The following is a 23,554-nucleotide window of genomic DNA, read 5'->3' on the forward strand; positions in this document are numbered from 1 at the left end:
TGGTGGATTTCGTAGAAATTATTGTGCCTCGGGGTATGTTATTTTCTCTTGTATTTTGTGTTGCCTCTAATCGTTGAATTAGAGAAGCCACCTCTGTTGTACCCATTATCTATATAGTGGAAGGTTTACTGGCTTGTGCCCGTGGTTTTTTACTCCTTGCCTTGAGGAGGTTTTTCCATGTTAAAATTCTTGGTGTTTTCTTGGTGCCGTTTATTTATTTTCATTGTGCTAATTATATATTCTTGCGAGCTTTCTTCCCAACAACTGGTATCAGAGCCTTGTTCAAGTGCGGAGCTATGGAAGGAAAGTTCAATAGAATTGCAAGTTTGAATGGCACAAATTATCACATATGGAGAAATAAGATAAAAGATTTACTATATGTGATGAAGTTGCATTTACCCGTGTTTGCTACCCAGAAACCTGAAAATAAATCAGATGAAGAGTGGGCCTTTGAGCATGAACAGGTATGTGGTTTTATTCGGCAATTTGTTGAAGATAATGTGTATAATCATATTTGTAGTGAAACCCACGCAAGGACACTGTGGAGTAAACTTGAAGATTTATATGCTTCAAAGACTGGCAACAACAAATTGTTTTATCTCACAAAATTGGTGCAGTTGAGATATAACGAGGGTAGTTCTGTTGCGGATCACTTGAATGAATTTCAAGGGATTGTTGATCAATTGTCAGGTATGTGAGTTAATTTTGATGATGAGGTCCTTGCTCTTATGGTACTAGCATCATTGCCAGATTCTTGGGAAACTTTAAAGATTTCTTTGACTAATTCTGCTCCTAACGGTGTTGTAACAATGGAACTTGTTAAAAGTGGTGTCCTGAATGAAGAGATGAAACGAAGGTCACAAGGTACTTCCTCTCAACATTCAGAGGTCTTGGCTACAACAAATAGGGGGAGAAGTCAAAGCAAGGGTCCAAGGAGTAATGATAAAAACAGAGATAACAGTAGAGGTAAATCTAATAAATTTGCTAATGTTGAATGTTACCATTGTCACAAAAAGGGGCATATTAAGAAATTTTGCCGACTACGAAAGAAAGAAAATCAGAAAAATAAAGACTCTGAAAAGAATAATGGTAGTGATGATGATAGTGTAGCTGCTACAGTTGAACATGATTTTCTTATCTTCTATGATGGTGACACAGATGCCATTAATTTGGCAAGTCATGATACAAACTGGGTAATTGATAGTGTGCATCCATTCATGCTACAGCTCGAAATGATTTTTTTGTTAGTTATGGAACAGGTGATTTTGGAGTTGTGAAAATGGGCAATGATGGTAATGCAAAGATTGTTGGTGTTGGCGATGTTCAGTTAGAAACCAACAATGGCACCAAGTTGCTTCTGAAAAATGTGAAGCATGTTCCAGATATCAGGTATAATTTAATTTCTGCTGGAAAATTAGATGATGAAGGGTATTGTAATACTTTCCAAAATGGCCAATGGAAACTCACAAGAGGTTCTCTAGTTGTGGCTCGAGGCACAAAGTGTTCTACACTTAATGTTTTATAGGCCAAGATCTCAGGAAATATTGTCAATACGGTTGAGAACGACGATACGAATGATATATGGCATAAGAGGCTTGCACATATATCTGAGGAGAGGATGTCCATGCTGGTCAGAAAAAGAGCTTAGTTGGGTTGAACAATGTTCATTTGAAGAGGTGTGCTCATTGTCTAGCAGGGAAGCAGAACAGAGTATCCTTTAAAAGTTCTGCTGAGACTAAGAAGAAACCAGAGGTATTGGAATTGATACACTCTGATGTGTGTGGACCTTTCAAAACTAGGTCACTTGGTGGTGCTCGCTATTTTGTTACCTTCATTGATGACTGCTCAAGGAAATTATGGGTTTATTCTTTGAGGCATAAAAGTCAAGTTGTGGACATATTCAAGCAATTTCATGCCCTAGTTGAGAGACAAACTGGGAAGAAGCTAAAATGCATAAAGTCGGATAATGGAGGAGAGTATATTGGGCCACTCAATAGGTATTGCGTAGAGCAGGGTATTCGCCATAAGAAAACACCACCAAAGACTCCTCAGTTAAATGGTGTTGCTGAGAGGATGAACAGGACTTTGATTGAGAGAGTTAGATGTTTGTTGTCACATGCAAAGTTACCAAAGACATTCTGGGCTGAGGCACTAAGTAATGTTGCACATGTGTTGAATCTCTCACCATGTGCTCCTTTAAGGTTTGACATACCAAATCGGGTATGGACAGGAAATGATGTTTCCTATGATTATCTACGTGTCTTCGGGTGCAAAGCATTTGTGCACATTCCGAAAGATGAAAGATCGAAACTTGATGTTAAGACACGACAGTGTGTGTTTATTGGCTATGGTCTAGATGACTTTGGCTACAGATTTTATGATCCGGCTGAAAAGAAGCTTGTGAGAAGCCGAGATGTTGTGTTCGTGGAGAATCAAACCATAGAGGATATTGACCGAGTTAAAGAATTGGGATCTCATAATGGTGATTCAGTTGATACTGAGATAGTACCTCCAACAGTGGTTCCTGAAGAGGTTGGAGAGGAGGACCAAATTGAGCAGCAAGATGTTACTGATGCTTCCATTAATGATGATGAACTCCCAGTTCCAGAAGCTTCAACTCCACCTCAGCTTCGAAGAAGTTCAAGAGTTAGACAGCCTTCCACAAGGTACTCTTCTGATATTTATGAAATTAATTTTGTTGATAATGGTGAACCAGAATGTTATGCAGAAGCTGTGGAGGATGAACACAAGGAAAAGTGGATTGAAGCCTGAGATGAAATCCTTGTATGAGAATAATACCTTTGAGTTAGTAAAGCTACCTAAAGGTAAGAGAGCTTTGACAAACAAGTGGGTGTACAGAGTAAAGCAGGAAGAACACTCTTCACGGCCACGGTACAAAGCTAGACTAGTTGTCAAGGGATTCAACCAGAGAAAAGGTATTGACTTTGATGAGATATTTTCTCCAGTGGTTAAGATGTCTTCCATTCGTGTTGTTCTTGGACTAGCAGCCAGCCTAGATTTAGAAATTGAGCAAATGGATGTAAAAACTGCTTTTCTTCATGGTGATTTAGATGAAGAAATATACATGGAGCAGCCAGAGGGTTTTGAAGTCAAGGGAAAAGAGGACTATGTCTGTAAGCTAAAAAAGAGCCTATATGGCTTAAAACAGGCACCAAGGCAATGGTACAAGAAGTTTGAGTCAGTTATGGCGCAACAAGGTTACATGAAGACTACTTCTGACCATTGTGTGTTCTTTCAGAAATTCTCTGATGATGATTTTATTATGCTTCTGTTGTACGTTGATGATATGTTGATCTTCGGCAAGAGTGCTTCTAGAATTAATCAACTAAAGGAACAGTTGAGCAAGTCTTTTGCTATGAAAGACTTGGGGCCAGCAAAACAGATTCTTGGGATAAGAATTACACAAGACAGGAACGCCAAAAAGTTGTGGTTGTCTCAAGAGAAGTACATTGAGAAAATACTTTGTAGGTTTAACATGGACAATGCTAAAGCGGTTAGTTCTCCTCTTGCTAATCACTTTAAATTAAGTAGTAAGCAAAGTCCTTCTACAGAGGAAGAAAAGGCAAGTATGCAACAAGTCCCTTATAATTCTGCAGTTGGCAGTTTGATGTATGCTATGGTATGTATAAGGCCAGATATTGCTCATGCAGTTGGAGTTGTGAGTAGGTTCCTTTCTAATCCTGGCAAGGAACATTGGATGGCTGTTAAATGGATTTTTAGATATCTTAGAGGTACTTCTAAATTATGCCTATTGGTAGGGAATATCCCGACCGACATAGCTTCACCACGACCGAGGAGCCTTTTGTCTTTTTCTCCTTGTCTCTGCAGGTAACAGGTCGGGCTCCATGAAAAGAACCCGGTCGGAGACCGACCGGAGTTACCCGAGCGGCGGTGTCGACCACCGAGCGGTAGCCCTTTGGCGAAAGAGCTGACGAAGGACACGTGGCGGCTCTTTACATCGACAGGCAGGGCACCCAGGAGGATGGCACGTGGTGGCTACGTGGAAGACATGCCGAGCAGCTGGGATCTTGTCTTCGGCACAGCGGCTATAAATGCCCACAGTAGCTACAGTGTAGAGGACTTTTGGACGATCGATAGGTTGTTATTAGAGAATCCCGACCGCACTCAGTCGGTACTCAGAGCAACCAAGTAGATTGTACTTAGGGCCTTTACCGTGGTCAATAAAGATTTTACTTGCTTTAATTGGTCTCGTGTTATTTTATATTGCTTACACCTAATTAGCAGTATCATTTTGGCGTCGTCTGTGGGGATCCGTGCAACAAGCCAACGTCTTGACGAGCACCCGATCACCATACCAACATGTATCCGTGGGCACACAACAACTTCGCCGACGACCAGGCGGATGCGGCGAGCTCCTCCGACCACTATGCTACCCAACAGCAGGGTCAGACGATGGACCTCAACCTCAACCTTTCACCACCGCATCCGTCAAATGCATACCCGGCCGCCCAGCAGCCGGTAAATTACATACAACCGGGATACCCACCACCCGGTCTGCCATACCAGCAGCAGCCGATGATGTATCCCGCCCAGTACCCGTACCCGGTCCCACCTCCACCATACGGGTATTGGCCAGGCCAACCGATGTGCTACACTTCCCCGGTTGGTTATCCACCATATACGTCTGCCTATACAGCTCCAGCCGCCGCCCCTCCAGTACAACCGATCGCACAAGTAGAGCCGCAGCGTCAGTCCACTTCCCGGGCTCGACGCTCGGCTCATTCGCGGTTGGGGTCGGGGGGTGCCGATGCGATGGAGGCACCAGCTCAGGCCGTTCAAGCGGAGGACCCTGAGGAGGTTGCCCGTGCGGTAGCTTTCGATCGTCTCCGACCAGAGATGCGCCAGCGTCTGGGACCCCAGGACCCGAATCCCAGGCAAGAGGACGTACAAATGCAGGAAGCTAGCCACGAGGCTTCATCCGGGTATAGCGGGTCGAGATCTCACCGACGTCGACGCGCTCGGGATACAGCCCAAGCCGCCCAGAACGCCGAGCTCAACGAAACCCGAGGATTGCTTTACAACCTCCAGGCGGAAGTTGCGCAGCTCAGGAGTGCATATCCTACAGCACCCCCGACCGACCGATCGACCCTCCACCAGACGCCTTTCACAGCAGCGGTAATGGCTCAGCCTTACCCGCTCGACTTAAAGGTCTCGGGAGAGAAGAGCTACGACGGTCGGACAGATCCTGAGGCTCACGTGAATGATTTTTTCAGCAATATGATGCTGAAGGGCATTTCAGACGCCGTGATGTGCAGAGCCTTCTACTCAACCCTCACCGGTCGGGCGGCAGAATGGTTCCGAACCCTGCCCCCGGGGTCGATCGACAAATTTGAGACCCTGGCGATCAAGTTTGTACGGAAGTTCATTACTTCCAAAGTGGTGAGGAAGTCCTATATGTACCTCGAAAAGGCCAAGCAGCTCGAAGGGGAAAGCTTGACCGACTTCCTCATCAAGTGGAAGGCAGCGGTCGGGGAGGTCGAGCCCATGGATGATGCGACCGCCACTCACATGCTTCACATCTCCCTCCGGGCGGGGTATCTGTACCAGGATTTTATCCTCCACCCCCCGACCACATATGAGGAGGCCCTCCGAAGGGTCACTGATTATGCTAACGCAGGTGAGGCGAATGCCGTCAAGCGCTCGCAGGAGGTCGGCTCTTCCTCCCGTAAACCGGCCGGCCGGGCGGAACATCGATCGGGAGATGACAATCCCCGACCCCGCACCAGGCATGGCGAGTTTACGGCCTTGAACCGATCCGCAGCAGAGGCCATGCAATATGCCCATTCCTGTAACCTCATCAAACTCCCCCATCCCGATCGAGACGGCCCTGATAAGAGTAAGCACTGTGCTTACCATCGATGCGCCGGGCATGATACCGAGGAGTGTACCCACTTGCGCCAATTGTTGGAAGATTTGCTCAATGTGGGAAAATTGGACAAGTGCGTGGGGAAGAGAGAAGACAGCAAGAGAAATACCGATCGGAGGGATCACAGGCGATCTCGTCACCGCTCCGATCGGTCGGGTCAGGACCGAAGAGATGATCGAAGGGACGATCGTCATGATGACCGGCGGGACCCTGACCCTCCGTCCGGTAGCCGCCCGGCCGGAAAGCCTACCATCCACGTTATTTTTGGTGGGCTGGAAGATGCTTCCCGACCGCGGACTAATTGCCCGGTCGCAATAGTGGATTCCCGGGAGACCGGGAAGAGGCAGAAGATGGAGCCCATAACCTTCACCCTTGAGGACCAACCTAGCAGCAGCGACCACGGCATGGAGGCGCTGGTGGTCACGATCGATGTCAAGGGGACGGATGTCCAAAGGGTTATGGTGGACACGGGCAGCAGTGTGAACGTCCTTTACTTGGACGTCTTCGAGAAGCTGGGCCTCGACAGGAAGGAGCTGACTCCGGTCGGTGTACCACTGTCGGGATTTACCGGGGCCTTGATCTACCCCGAGGGAAAGATAACGCTCCCCGTAGAGATCGGCACGCCTCCAAAGTCGATCAAGACGGAGCTGGAGTTTGTTGTGGTCAACCTCCATTGTGTCCACAACATAATCTTGGGCCGACCCGCCATTATGAAGATCGGTGGGATAATTTCTATGCCCCACCTGTGCATGAAATTCCCTACCCCTAATGGGGTCGGTGTGGTTCGTGGCGATGTCCAATCCGCCCGGAAGTGTTACACCCGAGCGGTTAATCGACGTGACTCCGGTCCGTCATCCCGGGTGAATACCATAGCCAAGGAGGAGGCTAAGGAACGAAAGGAACAGCCTGAGCCCTCCGAAGAGATTGAAGAAGTTCCCCTGTCCGAGGACCACCCGGGCAGGAAGATAAAGATTGGCCGAGCCCTCACCCCCGAGCTTCGGGCAGAGGTCCTGGCTGTACTCCGGGAATACGCTGATATCTTTGCGTGGGGGCCCGAAGACATGCCCGGGATCGATCGGTCGGTCATCTGTCACAAGCTAGCCGTCGATCCCGCAGCCAAGCCGGTCGTGCAAAAAACACGACATCTCTCCTCCGATCGCCGCGAATTTGTCAGGGAGGAAGTAAAAAAGATGGCGGCGATCGAGCACATCCGACCGGTGATTTATCCCGAGTGGGTGGCTAATATTGTCCTTGTTCCGAAGCCCCCAGCTTGGAGGATGTGCATTGACTTCACCGACCTCAACAAGGCCTGTCCGCTCGACCCTTATCCTCTACCAAGCATTCACCAGATGGTCGACGAGACGGCCGGGGCCGAGTTGCTGAGCTTCATGGATGCCTTCAAGGGATATCACCAAATAATGATGCACCATGAAGACGAGAGCAAGACAGCCTTCGTAACCCCGGACGGGCTGTATTGCTACCGAGTGATGCCGTTCGGCCTCCGGAATGCAGGAGCGACCTATCAGAGAATGGTCAATATGCTCTTTGCCGATCTATTGGGCCGAACGATGGAGGCCTACATTGATGACATGCTGGTCAAGAGTCGTGACCGATCCGACCACACTCGGGACCTCCGGGAGTGCTTCCAGATCATGAGGAAGTACCAGTTACGGCTGAACCCGACCAAGTGCACGTTCGCGGTTCGGACCGGCAAGTTCCTTGGCTACATGATGACCAAGAGAGGAATTGAGCCCAACCCGGCCAAGGTAAAAGCGATTCTGGACATGCGACCACCTTCCACCGTTCGGGAGGTCCAGCAATTGACCGGTCGGTTGGCAGCCCTCAGCCGGTTCCTCTCCAAGTTAGCCGAGCGCGCTTTACCTTTCTTCAAGGTATTGCGAAAAGTTAATGGGTTCGTCTGGGACGAAGAGTGCCGAGCAGCTTTTGATGAGTTGAAGGAGTACCTCATGTCACCTATTGTGCTCTCAAAGCCCGAGCTCGGAGAAGAGCTAGACGTGTACCTCGCCGTCTCCGATCGTGCAGTAAGCGCAGTATTGTGCCGAACCGATCCGGAAGGGGTCCAGCGACCGGTGTACTATGTAAGCCACGCGCTACATGGTCCCGAGCTCCGGTACTCCCGGTTAGAGAAGGTCGTCTACGCCCTCTACATAGCCGCGAAGAAATTGGCTCCCTACTTCCAGGGTCGAGCGATTCGCGTGTTGACCGATCAGCCGATCGGACCAGTCCTCCGCACCGCCTCTTCATCCGGTCGCCTAGTCAAATGGGCGTTAATGCTGACCCAGTACGCGATCGAATACCGACCAAGACCTGCTATCAAAGGTCAAGCCCTTGCTGACTTCTTGGTTGAGTGCACCGCCCGGGATACCCGGCCTCCTAAAGTTGCGGATCCCGAGGCTGAGTGGTGGTCGTTGGCTACTGACGGGTCAAGTAGCAAAAAAGGAGCAGGAGGAGGAGTAGTAATCACGAGCCCAGAAGGATTCAAAGTCTATTTTGCTCTCATGTATCAGTTCCACCCGACCAACAATGAAGCCGAGTATGAGGCGTTCGTAAATGGCTTGCAATGCGCTCGGGACCTGGGGGCTGAATACATCCGAGCCCAGACAGATTCTGCGCTCGTGGTCGGGCAAGTTCTCGGAGATTATGAAGTCAATGGTGAGCGTTTGCAGTTGTACCGAGACCTCGCCATGGAAAAGCTCGCTCAGTTCCGGGGGTATACCGTCCGACATATACCCCGATTGGATAACGCCGATGCGGATATCTTGTCCAAATTGGCCCAAGACGCCCCGGAACACATGTCGAAGATAGCTCGGATCTTGGTGATCCCCAAACACAGTATCCATCGCCTGCCGGTCAATCCAATCCAACCGGTGGAAGATAGCTGGATCACCGATCTGAAGGAATACCTCGAGCACGGTCGACTCCCAGACGACCCGCAACGTGCTCGAAAAGCCAAGCTGAGAGCCCCGAGGTTCCAAGTCGTGAACGGTCGTCTCTATCGGCGATCGTATGGAGGCCCCCTTATGCGTTGCTTGACCGCATTCGAGGCCGAGTTAGTCATGAAGGAGCTGCACTCGGGAATCTGCTCCTCACACCAGGGAGGTCGATCCCTGGCCCGTCGTATCATGCTTATCGGGTACTATTGGCCGTCCCTCCAGCTAGACTGTGAAAAGTTAGCTCGGGAATGTGAGACGTGCCAACTGTACGCCCGGATGCCAGGACGACCGGCAACCTTCTACCAGCCAGTCACGACCGCAGTTCCTTTCGCTAGGTGGGGGGTAGATATCTTGGGCCCCTTTCCTCAGCTGTCCGGTCGGAGAAGGTTCGTGATCGTCGCCGTTGATTACTTCTCCAAGTGGATAGAAGCCGAGCCCTTAGCCACGATCACATCTCAGCAGTGTGCTCGGTTCCTTTGGCGCAATGTCGTTTCCCGTTTTGGCGTGCCCGTACATCTCATCAGCGATAACGGTCGCCAATTTGTGAGCCAATATTTTCAGAATTTCTTGGCCACGATCGGGACGACTCATGTCTGGTCGTCTGTCGCCTACCCGCAGGGAAATGGGCAAGTGGAAAATGCTAACCGGACGATTTTAGAAGGTCTGAAAAAGAAGTTACACTCGGCCGGTCGTAGTTGGGCCGATGAGTTGCCATATGTCTTATGGACTTATCGGACGACCCCGAGGGAAGCTACTTTGGAGACCCCTTTCGCCTTGGTTTACGGAGCTGAAGCCCGACTCCCGATCGAGGCTTGGATCCCGACCGATCGAGAGAGAACCTACAACGCGGAGGACAATGAACACGCCATGGCTGTGGATCTCGATGCGGTCGAAGAAAAAAGAGAGCTAGCCGCTCGGCGTATGGCCGAGTACCAGAAGCGCGTCAAGAGCTCGAAGGACGTTCGGGTTAACCCTCGTTATTTTCAAGTCGGAGATTATGTCTTACGACGAAGGGAGGCCAGTCAACCTTTAGAAGGGGGAAAGCTAGCTCAGAACTGGGAAGGGCCGTACATCATCAACGCTGTCATCCGGCCGGGAACATACCGACTAGAGACAACGACGGGACGGCTAATAGAGGGGACTTGGAATTCCGAGCACCTCGTTCTTTTTAGGCATTAGCCTATTTTTTGTATTTTTAGACGAAGTGAGGGCTGGACCTGCGAGTTAGTCCCGGTCGTCATTTCTATGTAAATTTTATGGTTGTAAAATTAGTTCAACCGCCTGCGAGCGGGAAAGTTTAATGTATATACGATCAATGATTGCTCGACCGTTTGTATGCGGCGGCACGATCGGTTATTTTCTTTCACCCTCGTCATGAGCAGATCAGTTCAACATTCAATCGATCGGGCGAAGTCTGTCGACCGGTCAAAACGCGCTCCACATAGGCGGACACTCAAGTCACGCCACCGATCAGGGAAGCCAGGAGCTCTCGGCATTATTCCCCAATCCGTCCAACTTCTGTCCACTATCGCACCCACTCGTGCCTCGAGCGCACAATAGTGTGGGGGCTGGGATAAGGAAGTATGGTACAAGGCCCGTCGCTCGGTTACATTCCGACCGTAGAGGCTTGCTTGTTCTCGGCCCGTCGCTCGGTTACATTCCGACCGTAGAGGCTTGAAAATTTTTCGACAAAGGCCCGGAGATCGGGTAAACCTGATCGGTTGGCCAGTTTTGAAGTCGAAACATCGAACGCACGACCAGGCCATAAGGTCGTAAGATCGGGCGTTGAGCGGATCGAGTGTCGCGAGACCGGGTCTAAAGGCCAAGTGGTCGAGTGATTATGATCAGTGTGCGAAAAATGAAAAGCAAGAAGATAAAAGACGAACGACGCAAGTTAGAGCAAAAATAAATATTATTAATCGACAAAAGGCGCCCGGTACAATTCGGGACCGGGCTCCCGATCAATCGTCATTACAAAAAAGGGGAGACAAGCCTAGCCTACTTCTTCGCCTCCCGAGCTCCAGCAGCTGCTTCCTTCCCGCTCGAAGGGGCCGCCGACGATGCCCCGGGCTCGGACGCCTTGGCTTTCGGGGCGAAGGGAGAGGGACCGGGATCGGCTAGGTCTGGGGGCAAGACCGAGAGGACCAGCTGAAGGTCCTCCCCATCCAAAGCTTGCTCCAACCGGGTGCGGACTCGTTCGAGCATCTTCCGCTTCCCGGCCGTAAAACCCCAGCGGCCGAACGAGACGATCAGCTCTTCACCGATCGCTGTTCCCCGGGCTTCAGTGAGGAAGGCCGAGCCCAGGTCCTTGTCCTTGAAGGCTGCCCGCGCCAGCTCGCTCGGATTCTCGAGCTGGGCCTTCAGCTCCTTGGTCTCTCCAATCGCCCGGCTGGCGACCTTCTCGGCAAGCACCCGTTCCTCGTCACCCTTCTTCAGGGCCTTTTGCGTTTTCTCCAGCTCGGCCTGGAGCTCTTTGATCTCCTTCAGACGACGAGCGGCCGTCTTCTTGTGGTGATCAGCCTCCTCGGCCAGCATAGCTTGACCCTGAAGAAGTTGGGTCGCCCGGGAGATCTGCAATACAAAGAGGATATTCAAGATTAGCCCGATCAACGATACTGGGGCAAAGAAAGATTAAAAGTTGGGACTTACCTCAGCAAGATCGTAGCCGATCCGCTCAGCAACCTGAGTTGGGGTCATCTTCCCCAGGTCCGCTCGGGCTGGTGCGGCATTGCCGATCCGCGCCAGCACGGATGTAGGCTCCCTCTCCCGCCCAGCCGAAGGGCTCGGGCTGTGTTGGTCGCGGCGGCGCTTCATGCCGCCCACCTCGGTCGCGCCCTTGTCGGCGACCTTCTCCTTTCCCTGGGCGACCTCCACCCGAGTGACCAGGACGTCCGGCTGCTCCACGATGAAGCCCTCGCCCGTCGTCACGGTCGAGGCGCTCAGCGGTCGGGCAGATGGAATCTCCTTCTCCCCGGCCGCTTTGGTCTTGGCCTTCTTCTTCCCGCCGAGGGAGATCTTGACCGGCGGGGGAAGGGCGGTGTCTTCATCACCGAACTCGGCCATAGCTGCAAAACAAGAAAATTAGTTAGATCGAGGTAATAAGCCAGGTCGAGAGAAGTAGCTCGTGCCAAACCTTTCTTCTTTCGTTTTGACGGCTTGGCGACCGTCACGCCCATCGGAACGGGCAGGTACTTCTCCGGCAGCTCGTACGTGGGGGCGGGAGCATGGCAGCTGCGAGACTTTCAGCCGTCCGGAAGATTGTGTATTCGTGCACCTCGCTCGAAATCCGGCTGACCGTGTCCCTCAGCGCTTGCGTCTCGACCGGCACCACTTGCTTTCTGAAGTGGCTGCTCCAAGCGCGGTCGACCGGGAGGATCCAGGGGTCGTATTTGATGGAGAAAATTCTGTTCTTCCACCCCTTGTTGTTCCCGGGCAGGCCTCTGATGGAGCACATATCTGCTCGGGACTGCAGCATCAGGAACCCACCCCCGTAGCGGCCCGGGAGAACCTTGATCTGGTAGATGAAGTTGAACAACTCCATCGTGCACTCGGCCTCGTGCCGAGCACATATCTGCGGGAAGCAGGCGAGGATCCGATGCGCGTTCGGGCAGATCTGGGCCGGGGCGACCCGGTAGTAGGCCAAGAAGGCGTTCAGGAGGGGGGTGAAGGGAATGGCGATCGGGGCCATCAGGGAGTCGTAGTGCATCCCGATCCACTTGCCCCGATGCCTGTCAATCACGTTTCCCAGCTGCCGGCTCGTGTCGAATTCTACCCGACCCCGGAGTATTTCAGCAATCCGAGCCGCTTCGCCTTTGGTCAGCAGGCTCGTTTCTTGCTCGACACTCTCGCTGTTCAAGAATTCGAGCTCGACGGCTGGTGTGGCCGGCCCGGCCGGGTCTTCTTCGGTCTGCTCGGGAGTATTTTCTCGATCACCTCCTCGAGGAGCAGCTTCTGGGTGGTCCCCAACCACCCGGGTAGGCGTTTCCCTAACGCCCTCGGTTGGAGAACCCCGCCCGCTTGACGTGGCTCTCTCTTCCTCTTCCTCGCTGGAGCTCCCCGATCCGCTGGAGCTAGAGCTCGACGTCCCGGAGGAGCTTGATGCGCTGTTGTGCTCGACGGCCCGATCGGGGGCTGGCGTTGCTCGGGGGCTGGCTTCGGGAGTGTAGAACATAATGTCCACTTCCTCGTCGCTGATACGTTCGACCTCCTCGTCATAGCCCGCGATCGAGGCGTTTTGGCTATCCGAGTCCGACATAATTCTACCTAAAGGTCGGTCGGGAGTTAGTACAGGGTTCGGGGAGTTAGCTCGAAGTTAGTGCTATCCTACTTCTACGCTAAGTAAAGAGTAAACAAAGAGTAAAGAGCTAAGAGCTTACCGAGTGAGGAAGCTTGGAAGAGGATCTGAAGTGGTGCTTTGCTTGACCGCCTTGCTGAGATGCTCTGCTCGGGATTCTTAGAGGATACCGACTGAAGCAAAAGAGTGAGGAAAGTTCAAATGAGGGCCTCAAGGGCCTATTTATAGGAGGGCATTTAGGCGGGAAATGGGCCAACTTGCCTGACACGACCCGCGCTGAATCCGAGGCGACGGATGGGATCGCCAAGGCCGGCAGAGGCCGACACGTGGCGTAGAAGGGAATGACAGCTGGTCGGTCGGCTTGGTGGCTGACGGTTGGGCTTCTTCATCCCGTCCCGTTTTTTCCCGACTGATCAAAAAGGCCCGGGCTGGGGGGCTCTTGGTAGGGAATATCCCGACCGACATAGCTTCACCACGACCGAGGAGCCTTTTGTCTTTTTCTCCTTGTCTCTGCAGGTAACAGGTCGGGCTCCATGAAAAGAACCCGGTCGGAGACCGACCGGAGTTACCCGAGCGGCGGTGTCGACCACCGAGCGGTAGCCCTTTGGCGAAAGAGCTGACGAAGGACACGTGGCGGCTCTTTACATCGACAGGCAGGGCACCCAGGAGGATGGCACGTGGTGGCTACGTGGAAGACATGCCGAGCAGCTGGGATCTTGTCTCCGGCACAGCGGCTATAAATGCCCATAGTAGCTACAGTGTAGAGGACTTTTGGACGATCGATAGGTTGTTATTAGAGAATCCCGACCGCACTCAGTCGGTACTCAGAGCAACCAAGTAGATTGTACTTAGGGCCTTTACCGTGGTCAATAAAGATTTTACTTGCTTTAATTGGTCTCGTGTTATTTTATATTGCTTACACCTAATTAGCAGTATCACCTATGTTTTGGTTCTAATAAGTCTATGTTGGTTGGATACACAGATGCAGACATGGCAGGTGACATTGACTCTAGAAAGTCGACTTCGGGATATCTAATAACATTTGTAGAGGGAGCAGTATCATGGCAGTCTAAGTTACAAAAGTGTGTTGCACTTTCTACCACAGAGGCTGAGTTTATTGCAGCAACTGAAGCTTGTAAAGACTTGCTATGGGTGAAGAAATTTCTTCAAGAACTCGGGAACAAACAAGACAAATATGAGTTATTTTGTGATAGTCAAAGTGCTATACACCTTGGTAAGAATTCCTCTTTCCATTCAAGATCGAAACATATCGATGTAAGATATCACTGGATACGAGATGTTTTGGAGATGGACCACTTACAACTTGTAAAGATCCATACAGATGAAAATGGGTCTGACATGTTAACAAAGTCATTACCAAGGGAAAAGCTTGAGATCTGTCGTTCAGCTGCAGGGATGCAAGTCCCTCCCACATTGGCGTGAGGGGGAGTTTGTTGCTAGATGGTCCCACCAATGTGGGTAGGGTGGTGACCAAAAGCTTAACAATTAAGCTTGGAAGATGAAGTGAAAGGTTTTTTTATTAATGGCTTCATTCATGTCCACTTAATGGGAGATTAAAGTGGGCAAATGAAAAGACAAAAGAGTTGGCTTTGTAAAGCCTATATAAATGCCATGGATTTGGCTACCTTGGACATGAGAGAGTTTAAGAAGAAGAAAAAGAGAGGAGAGAAAATTTGTTGAGATATACAAGTGTGAGAAAATTAGCCGAGAAGAAGTTGGTGGATTTCGTAGAAATTCTTGTGCCTCGGGGTATGTTATTTTCTCTTGTATTTTGTGTTGCCTCTAATCGTTGAATTAGAGAAGCCTCCTCTGTTGTACCCATTATCTATATAGTGGAAGGTTTACTGGCTTGTGCCCGTGGTTTTTTACTCCTTGCCTTGAGGAGGTTTTTCCACGTTAAAATTCTTGGTGTTCTTCTTGGTGCTGTTTATTTATTTTCATTGTGCTAATTATATATTCTTGTGAGCTTTCTTCCCAACAAAAAATGTGTACAAATCTTGCCATTAAATTCATCAAGATCTACTACTATTTAAAAAAAGAGTAAATACCCAAAATGGTCCTTCAACTATAGCTAAATTCACAAATTGGTCATCGACTTTCAATTTTTACCAATTAAGTCCTTAACTTTGCAATTTTAACACTTTGGTCTTTCGAACACTTCTGCATTAACGCCAGCGCTGGCGCCGTCATCGACGATCTCCAGAAATACCTACAGCTCTCATCGGTGCACATGAAGGCCTCCAGGATGACGCTGCATCGGATCGGAAACACGTTGTCTTCTTTACTCTGGTACGAACTCACCTACATTGAATCCAAAGGGAGGATGAAGAAAGGCGACAGGATTTGGCAGATTGCTTTTCGCGGTGGATTCAAATGTAACAGTGCGGTCTGAAAATGCAACCGGAACCTTAAAAAATCGACGATGGACCATGAAATTACATATATATCTTCAAAAATCACAGTCAACAAACGGTCAAATAGACGGAGGACCAAATCGTGTTAAAATTGTAAAGTTAAGGACTTAATTGGTTAAAATTGAAAGTCAAGGACCAATTTGTGAATTTAGCTATAGTCGAGGAACCATTTTGGGTATTTACTCTTAAAAAAATTATATTTCAAATTAATAAAAATTGTGCATTTGAAAGCACAAAAATATGCACTTGAAGGCTAAAATTCTGCACTCATATTTATGCACAAAAAAGTGTTATTGAAGCAATTGCACATACAAATCGTTTGTAAATCTTACAAATTTCATTAGAAATTTAGTTATAGATTATTGAAAAGAATGCAAAACATATAATGAACGTTGGCCCATAAATGCACTTGAAGGCCAAAATTTTTGCACTCAAAGTTATAAAGATTTGCACTCAAACGGAAAACTAAGTACTGAGACAAAACATATGCACTCGAAGAAGGGAAAATATGCACTCGAAGAAGCAGAGACGGAGCTAGTATGGGGGCAGTGGGGATAGCTGCCCTAGTTGGTTTCTTTCACTTCTTTTCATATTTTTAGGTTAAATTAGGCTTAGATTTAGGTTCTATAATATTTTGGAAGCTTGTAATCATGGATTTGAAGCTTGGATTTTAAGATTGTTCTCTCATTTTCAATACATAATTTCTCCTCCCTTTTACTCTTTCTTTTGCAAGATTTATGTTTATTACTTGTGCTTTTGTTTTCTTTATGATATTTAATCATGAGTAGTTAGTTTTGGACTTGAGTTAGGGTTGTATCTATCTTGATGCTTAATTTGTGATTTTTGTAAAAAGGAGAAGAACTCTAACCTAGGGTTTATGAATGCTTTGTGTTTATATATTGTTAATGTTTGTTGTACACATCCATTAGCATGTTTTTGGAGAATTTTTGTAAAAAAGGGAAGAACTATAACCTAGGTTCATGTGTTTGTGAATGCTTTGTGTTTATATCTTGTTAATGTTTGTTGTACACATCCATTAGCATGTTTTTGGAGAAGTCTTGGCTACAATGAGAATTGAGTCAAGGATTTTAGTCACTCCTTGCATAAACCTGATTTCTTCTTATGAAAATTGGGTAAGTTGTGAGATTTAGATGCTAACTGTGCTTGAAGAACTTGGAGTTGATTCACCACGAGAGTGGAGAAATTCCTTGTTCTAATCCTTGTTAATTTGCTAACGTAAGTGACGTATAGACTAGGATTTCTACGTTCACTCCCGCATGATTCCTTGGTTATTTGTTTTCCCTAATCCCATGGGTTATTGAAGCATCTAGAAGATAATGCTCCCTAGCTTGAGTTCTATTTTTTTTATTCCGTGTTTATATCTTGTTAATATGTGTTTGTGTTATTTTGTTTACTTGTCATTGCCTTAACCTCGTTATGGATTGCTTAGCTTCTTATTGATTTTCTAGTGCTAGTGTCTAGTTGCTTGTTTTTATATACTACGTGTCATAACTCCAAATCTCCTGAGCATGATATTTCACACCCGTACACTCACCATTATTTATTTTTTCTACACCACATGCCCCGAGTCCTACCTAAAGACTTAAAATTTAAAGGTAATCATTTGTGGTAAGGCAAAGAAGAGATATCAGGGGAAATAATGGGCTACGGTTCAGGTCACCCCACTTAAAAACTTAAAGTTTGAAGGCACACATTGAGTCTACGCTCGAGGCACTCCATACTAGACATCGAAGCCACCTATCACATCGAAGGTGGGTTGTGGCCGGGTTGATTCGACCATGTTTGTGCATACATCGGTAAGTCCATACCAAACCAAGCTCAACAACCACATTTAGAAGGCATCAAGAAACTTACCACACCCCTCATAGGGGAGCAATGGAGCATAACCAAGCCTAGAGAAATGGGGTCACTACCAATCCCATCTTCGAGCAAAGAAAAGAAATTGAAGGTAAGAAAGGGTTATGCTCCTCTCATAGACTCAACATTCAAAAGTAACGATTCAAAGGAATACTTCAGAATGTCTAGGAAACAAGCTCGAGCCCCCGAGGTCGGTCAGGCTTGGACTCAAGAGGCTCACATTGGGTCATGGGGTGCTCCGAATGGTTACTCTCTCTCATTGTCAACTCCTTGCAACTCGGAGAGTGGGATGGTGGGTGGTGGGTGGGGGGGATAGAGATATTAGAAATGCCCCAAAGAATAGAGACCTGGGGTCTAGGAGCCCATAGCCCAGGGTCTAAGAACATAGCCCGGAGAGTCAACGACTTGGGGCCCAAGAGCCTGCGACCTGGGGAGTAAAAGAAAGGAATCCTCTGAGAAAGACGACCAGGGCACGATGCAAGAGACCATAAGGCAATACTCAGGCAGAGGGCGAGGGCGAGGGCCCTCGGAGATCGGTCATAGGTCGCTAGCCGTTTTCTCCCAAAGCCCGTCTTCGGGTCCAGGATGGACATTGACTTAGTCTCTTGACCCACCATGTTTTTAGGAGTTTGTTAGACCTCTTTCCTTGTATAAATTAACATTGCCTTAGCATTACAAATCATGTTCAATTCTACTACTAATCTTGTAATACATTATCGAAAAGAATATTACTACAATTATTTCCCTTTCCTAATCTACCCTCGTAATTTATGCAAACCTTATTCATACATACTCTAGTCAATTAATTTCATAATCTCACAAGATATATATATATATATATATATATATATATATATATATATATATATATATATATATATATATATATATATATATATAATAGAGATCAGGTGCGGTAATAGGTTGCAGGTGAAAGATAGGGTTTAATCTCAGCCCTTGATCTAACCAAAATCAATAGCACAAATTGAAGAAAACTTTTTAAAAAATACGGTGGCGTTATGATAATTTTGCATAAGTTCAAAACTTAAAGTGCGTAATCAGTTTAAAACTTGAGGTGCTTGAGTTTTAAGGTTAAGGTGCGTAGTTTTATAGTTTAAAGTGCGTAGTTTTATAGCTTAAGGTGCGTAGTTTTATAGTTTAAGGTGCGTATGTTTAAAGCTTAAGCTGCGTCATTTTTCTAGTTTAAGGTGCATCAGTTTAAAACTTAAAGTGCGTTGTTTTATAGCTTAAGGTGCATAGTTTATAGGTTAAGGTGCGTGTGTTTAGAGCTTAAGGTGTGTCACTTTTCTAGTTTAAGGTGTATCAGTTTAAACTTAAGATGCGTTGTTTTATAGCTTAAGGTGTGTAGTTTTAAAACTTAAGGTGCGTAGTTTTATATCTTAAAGTGCATCAGTTTGAGACAGTTGATCATTTGCATGCATGTTGACAGAAAGCGCATTTTTTTTTATTTCTTAATTTTTCTTAATTTCAGCCGTTAATTTGACCAAATGCATTTTATAGTACGTCAATTTAATAATTAATTAATTAATTTTCATGCCAAATCATTCAACAAGTAATCCAATTGATTAAATTGGTAGGACCTATCTCAAAGGCATTAATTAGAGCAATTGACCGAACCCTCTCCTGTCGGCCGGATGTTGCGAATCTTGCGATAAGTAAACCAATCATTGAAACATTGTACGATACGTAACCAACCGTCTCCGAATGCTTCGAGGCCATTTTCTTAATAAAAATAAAAATATACATGTTTTAGGGCACATTTTAAGGGTTTAATTTAAAATGTTGGGTTGAAAAAATAGGAGTTATTATTCATCACTTAAACATTTAATTTGTAGACTGCTGCAAAAATTTTATTGTATACATTACTTTTAATTAAGAAAATTTTGTTGTAAATCGACTTTTTTATTAGCTCTATCTTTTGGATGATATTGATATAATTATACGCTTGAATAGTAAAGAGAGATAAGAAAAGAAAAGAGAAAACTGAAAAAAAATACATGAGCTACCAAAGAGATCTTTCATTCATAACTAACTGACTTGTATATACACAATACAACATTAGAAAACAGTATATAATAGTGAATACAATAAAATAGGATAATGGCCATAAATAATTAATATTTATAACAAAATTCTAATTTTCTCTTAAATTTACCTTTTAGTATCGGTCTCTTATGTGACAATAAAACATGTTATACTCATTAAAAGTTAAGTAAATTCCTTTCTTAACTCATAACAGAGTCAACCAATTTGCAAACAATTATACTCAAAAATAATTTTTTTTTTTTTTTTGCAAAATTGGTTGACTCTGCATGTCATGGGTTAAGAAAGGAATTTACTTCATTTTTAAATATTAAAAAAAAAAAAAAAAACAAATCAAATAGTGTCACTTAAAAGATGTGAATATTAAAGGATAAATTTATAAGAGAAATATAATATTACTTTGCTTTTAATTATTAAATTAGTACGTAGATAATTAGTATTTATATATATTTAAGAAAAATATTTACGAATGTACTTAGATATATGTTAGTATATCAATGTGTCTGTAGTTTTATCTACCTTAGCTTTCATAACTTACATTTTAAAATATTGTTATTTGTTTGTGTTTTATGTCTCATTTTTCATTTGTTAGTAATTGGCTTAAAGTTATTTTATGATCTTTTGCAAGAAAGCATCAAGAGGTTATTCATGAGTTTTATTGAGATAATATTGGTAAAAATCAAATTAATAATTTTTAAGTATGGAGTTATGCTTCACCTATTTAATCATGTTTACTGACCAAATTAAATAATGACTTAGTCCATTAATCTCATAATTATGACTTAGTCCATTAATCTCAGATGATGTGATGGATTTTAATTTGTTTATAGACTAATAATTAGGAAATAATTAAGACTGCCTGTTAATGTACTTTCTTCAGGTCACACCGGATTCAGTTGACCGCGTGATTGTTTCTTGTAGTTTACTCAAGGAACATGACAGACTTTATTATTAAATTATAATGACATAATCAAAATTTTCCCTCAACTATAACCGCATGGTTGGTTCGCAGAATAGGCCTGAAATAGAATAACATTCTTAGAAACATGTTTATTCTGTTGTTTGGTAATGCTTTTAGTTTCCAGGAATGAGCTATCCTCTTTCAATGGGAATAGTGATTTTTAAATAATTAATTTGGGAGGATGAGCTGCTGACCGGTTGGAAATCTTCAAATTGAAGAATTGTTTGAAATTAGATAGTTTGGGGATCTAATTGTTAATTATTATTTTTTTTTTTATGTTCAGTGGTCTAATTATACTATCGTATGCAATTCGATAACCTATTTGACCCTTATCGCTAAAAGTAAAAATGAATCACAAGGACAAAATAGTCATTTTAGTTTACTTTTTGTTCCCACACATTTCTTCTCCTTGTGAAAACTTTTTTTTCTTCTCATAACTAAGGTGGAAAAAGTTTTTCATGGACCAAATGAAAAAAAATCTCATTTTTCTCAAATTTAAGAAAAACCTTTTCCATAAAAAAATATTCTATCCAACCATTCCAACCAAACATCTCTTAAATATATTCCATATTTTTACTTTATCCCTTTTACTTCTTTAATTGATTGAAAACATGCAATTGTTAAACACGTATTAAAGACAACCTTATGAATAATAAGCTATTTGTTTGACCAACTTGAATAGGAGTACTCACATACTTTTACTTCCATATGACACATGTGAATCTAAAAAAAAATATATCTATATCAAGAATTAAAAATAAAAAATAAAAATTCAGTTTAAAAAATGAGATTTCAAATAGTATTCCCTTTCCAATATTTACAGACGAAATGATCAGACTTCAAAGCTGAACATTTCAACATAACTCAAGTTCTAAATTCTAAAACAGTTAAACAAATTGGAAACTATTAATCAATAAAAAAAATAAAAATAAAAAAAGGCCGCGATTCGACGTCATGTACTCGTGTAGAATAACTTCTTAGCGGCGGCCGGCGGCGACTTGGAACCGGCAAAGCGGGCAGGACTGGTGGAGGGAGAGCCACGTCATAAGGCAGGCTTCGTGGAACACGTGGCCGCACGGGACCCGCTTCCCACCCTTCGCTGGTATGAATTGGTCCATGCACACCGCACAGCTGTCACCGAAGGCGTCCACCGTCGGAATTTCAACTATGCGGCGGAGGAGTGGCTGCTCCTCGACGCCTCCGGGGATGTCTGCCGCCGGGCGGAGGTCGAGCGGCGCCAAAGCCATGTCGAGGTCGAACAGGTGATCCATGATTTCACTTGGCCTGGTAGAGCTGTGACGGTACGATCAATGATTGATGATTCTCAAATGTATATGGGATGCGTTCAACGTGTGTTAGTGTATATGACTATATGATACTATATAGAAAATCGGAGAGTTCGAGGGAGTAGTCCATATGTCTCACGATGTTTTCTTTTTTTTTTTTTTAACTTAGGGGGTGTCCATCATGACTTTTGTAGAGTTTTAAAGACTTTTAAAATAATAGATTTTAATAAACTTTGATTGACTTTTATAGAGTCGTTCAAAACTTTTTAAAACTTTATCAGACTCTATAAAAGTCTATATAAAAAACATTCATAGATTTTTATCAACTTTTTATTTTAAAAAGTCTACAAAAGTCATTGAAATTCTAAATTGAATACATCCTTACAAACTTTCAATGGTTTTGATTCTTTATCATTTATAATTTTCTTACAAATTATTTATAATATATCATAAAATTCTTCTTATTATATAGTTCTTCACTCACATCAACATTCTCAACATTATTATTTTTATCCATAGTATACTGAGACTTATATGCTAATTACTTATTCTTCAAAAAAAATGCTAATTATTTATATATATTATTAATAAACATCAACAAAAAAAAAAAAAACTATTTCATTAGAAATTCATAACAATATTGAACAATAAAATTTATAATAAAAGAATTGATCAAATAAAATATTTAAAAATATAATTACAAGTTACATAATTATAATAATTTTATTGAATTTAGATAGGTTTATAAAGTTTAAATAGGGAGAAAAAATAGAGTTTAAATAGAAAGAGAAAACATCCAAAGTTGGTAGAAAGAAAATTTTGAAATCTTGGGGTTGATGGTTGGATTTCAACTATTTATATTTGAGAAGGAAAAGTCTACAAAAGTCTTAAAATTAAAAAGTCTACAAAAGTTCATAACTTTTTGAATACCACATGACTTTTAAAGACTCTTTAAAAGTCTTAATCGAATACCATACGACTTTAAAAGACTCTTTAAAAATTTTGATTGAATACCGCCGCATGACTTTTAAAGACTCTCTAAAAGTATAAATTGAATACCTCCAAACTTTTAAAGTTCATAAAAGTCTTTAAAACTCTATGAAAGTCATGATTGAATACACATCCAAGACCTGCCTCCAATCATTATTCTATGGACCATGGTCCATTCAGCTGTGTGAATCACAAATAAAAAAAATATATTATTTGTGTATATAAAGTACATTATTTAAAAATACATTATTTGAGTACTGAACGTATATTATTTTATATGTTATCGGATAATGTACATTCAATACACAAATAATATATTCTTAGTATATTAAAAATGTACCATGTATTCAAGGAAAAATAAATTATTTGAGTACTAAAAAGTCTAAAAGTACATTATTATTTTTAGATAGATAGATTTCTAATTAGGTGAGAACAAGACTTTAGTTGCGAATGTGTGGTCTATTTTGGTTTATTACAAATTGTCTATTGCCTTTTTTTGAATACTATTACAATATAATGCAATATTTTATTTTATCGTCACCTCCACCGAGGCTCGATCCCACAACCTCCTTTATAAAAGAGCAACTTGAATTGGTGTCATTGGACTACACGGTCCTTGGCACTTAGTATTGATTACTAGTTTTTTACGCGCATTGCGCGATTGGGATAATGCCCAATGCTTTTTTTAAATAAGTACTTTAAAGTATATGAAGACAGGATTATATTGAAATTGTTCATGCATAGATAATTGAAGGTTGAATTTGCGTATTTAAATAGGTAATTC

Source organism: Ipomoea nil, unplaced genomic scaffold (genome assembly GCF_001879475.1).
Source record: "Ipomoea nil cultivar Tokyo-kokei standard unplaced genomic scaffold, Asagao_1.1 scaffold1286, whole genome shotgun sequence".
Taxonomy (NCBI): Eukaryota; Viridiplantae; Streptophyta; class Magnoliopsida; order Solanales; family Convolvulaceae; genus Ipomoea; species Ipomoea nil.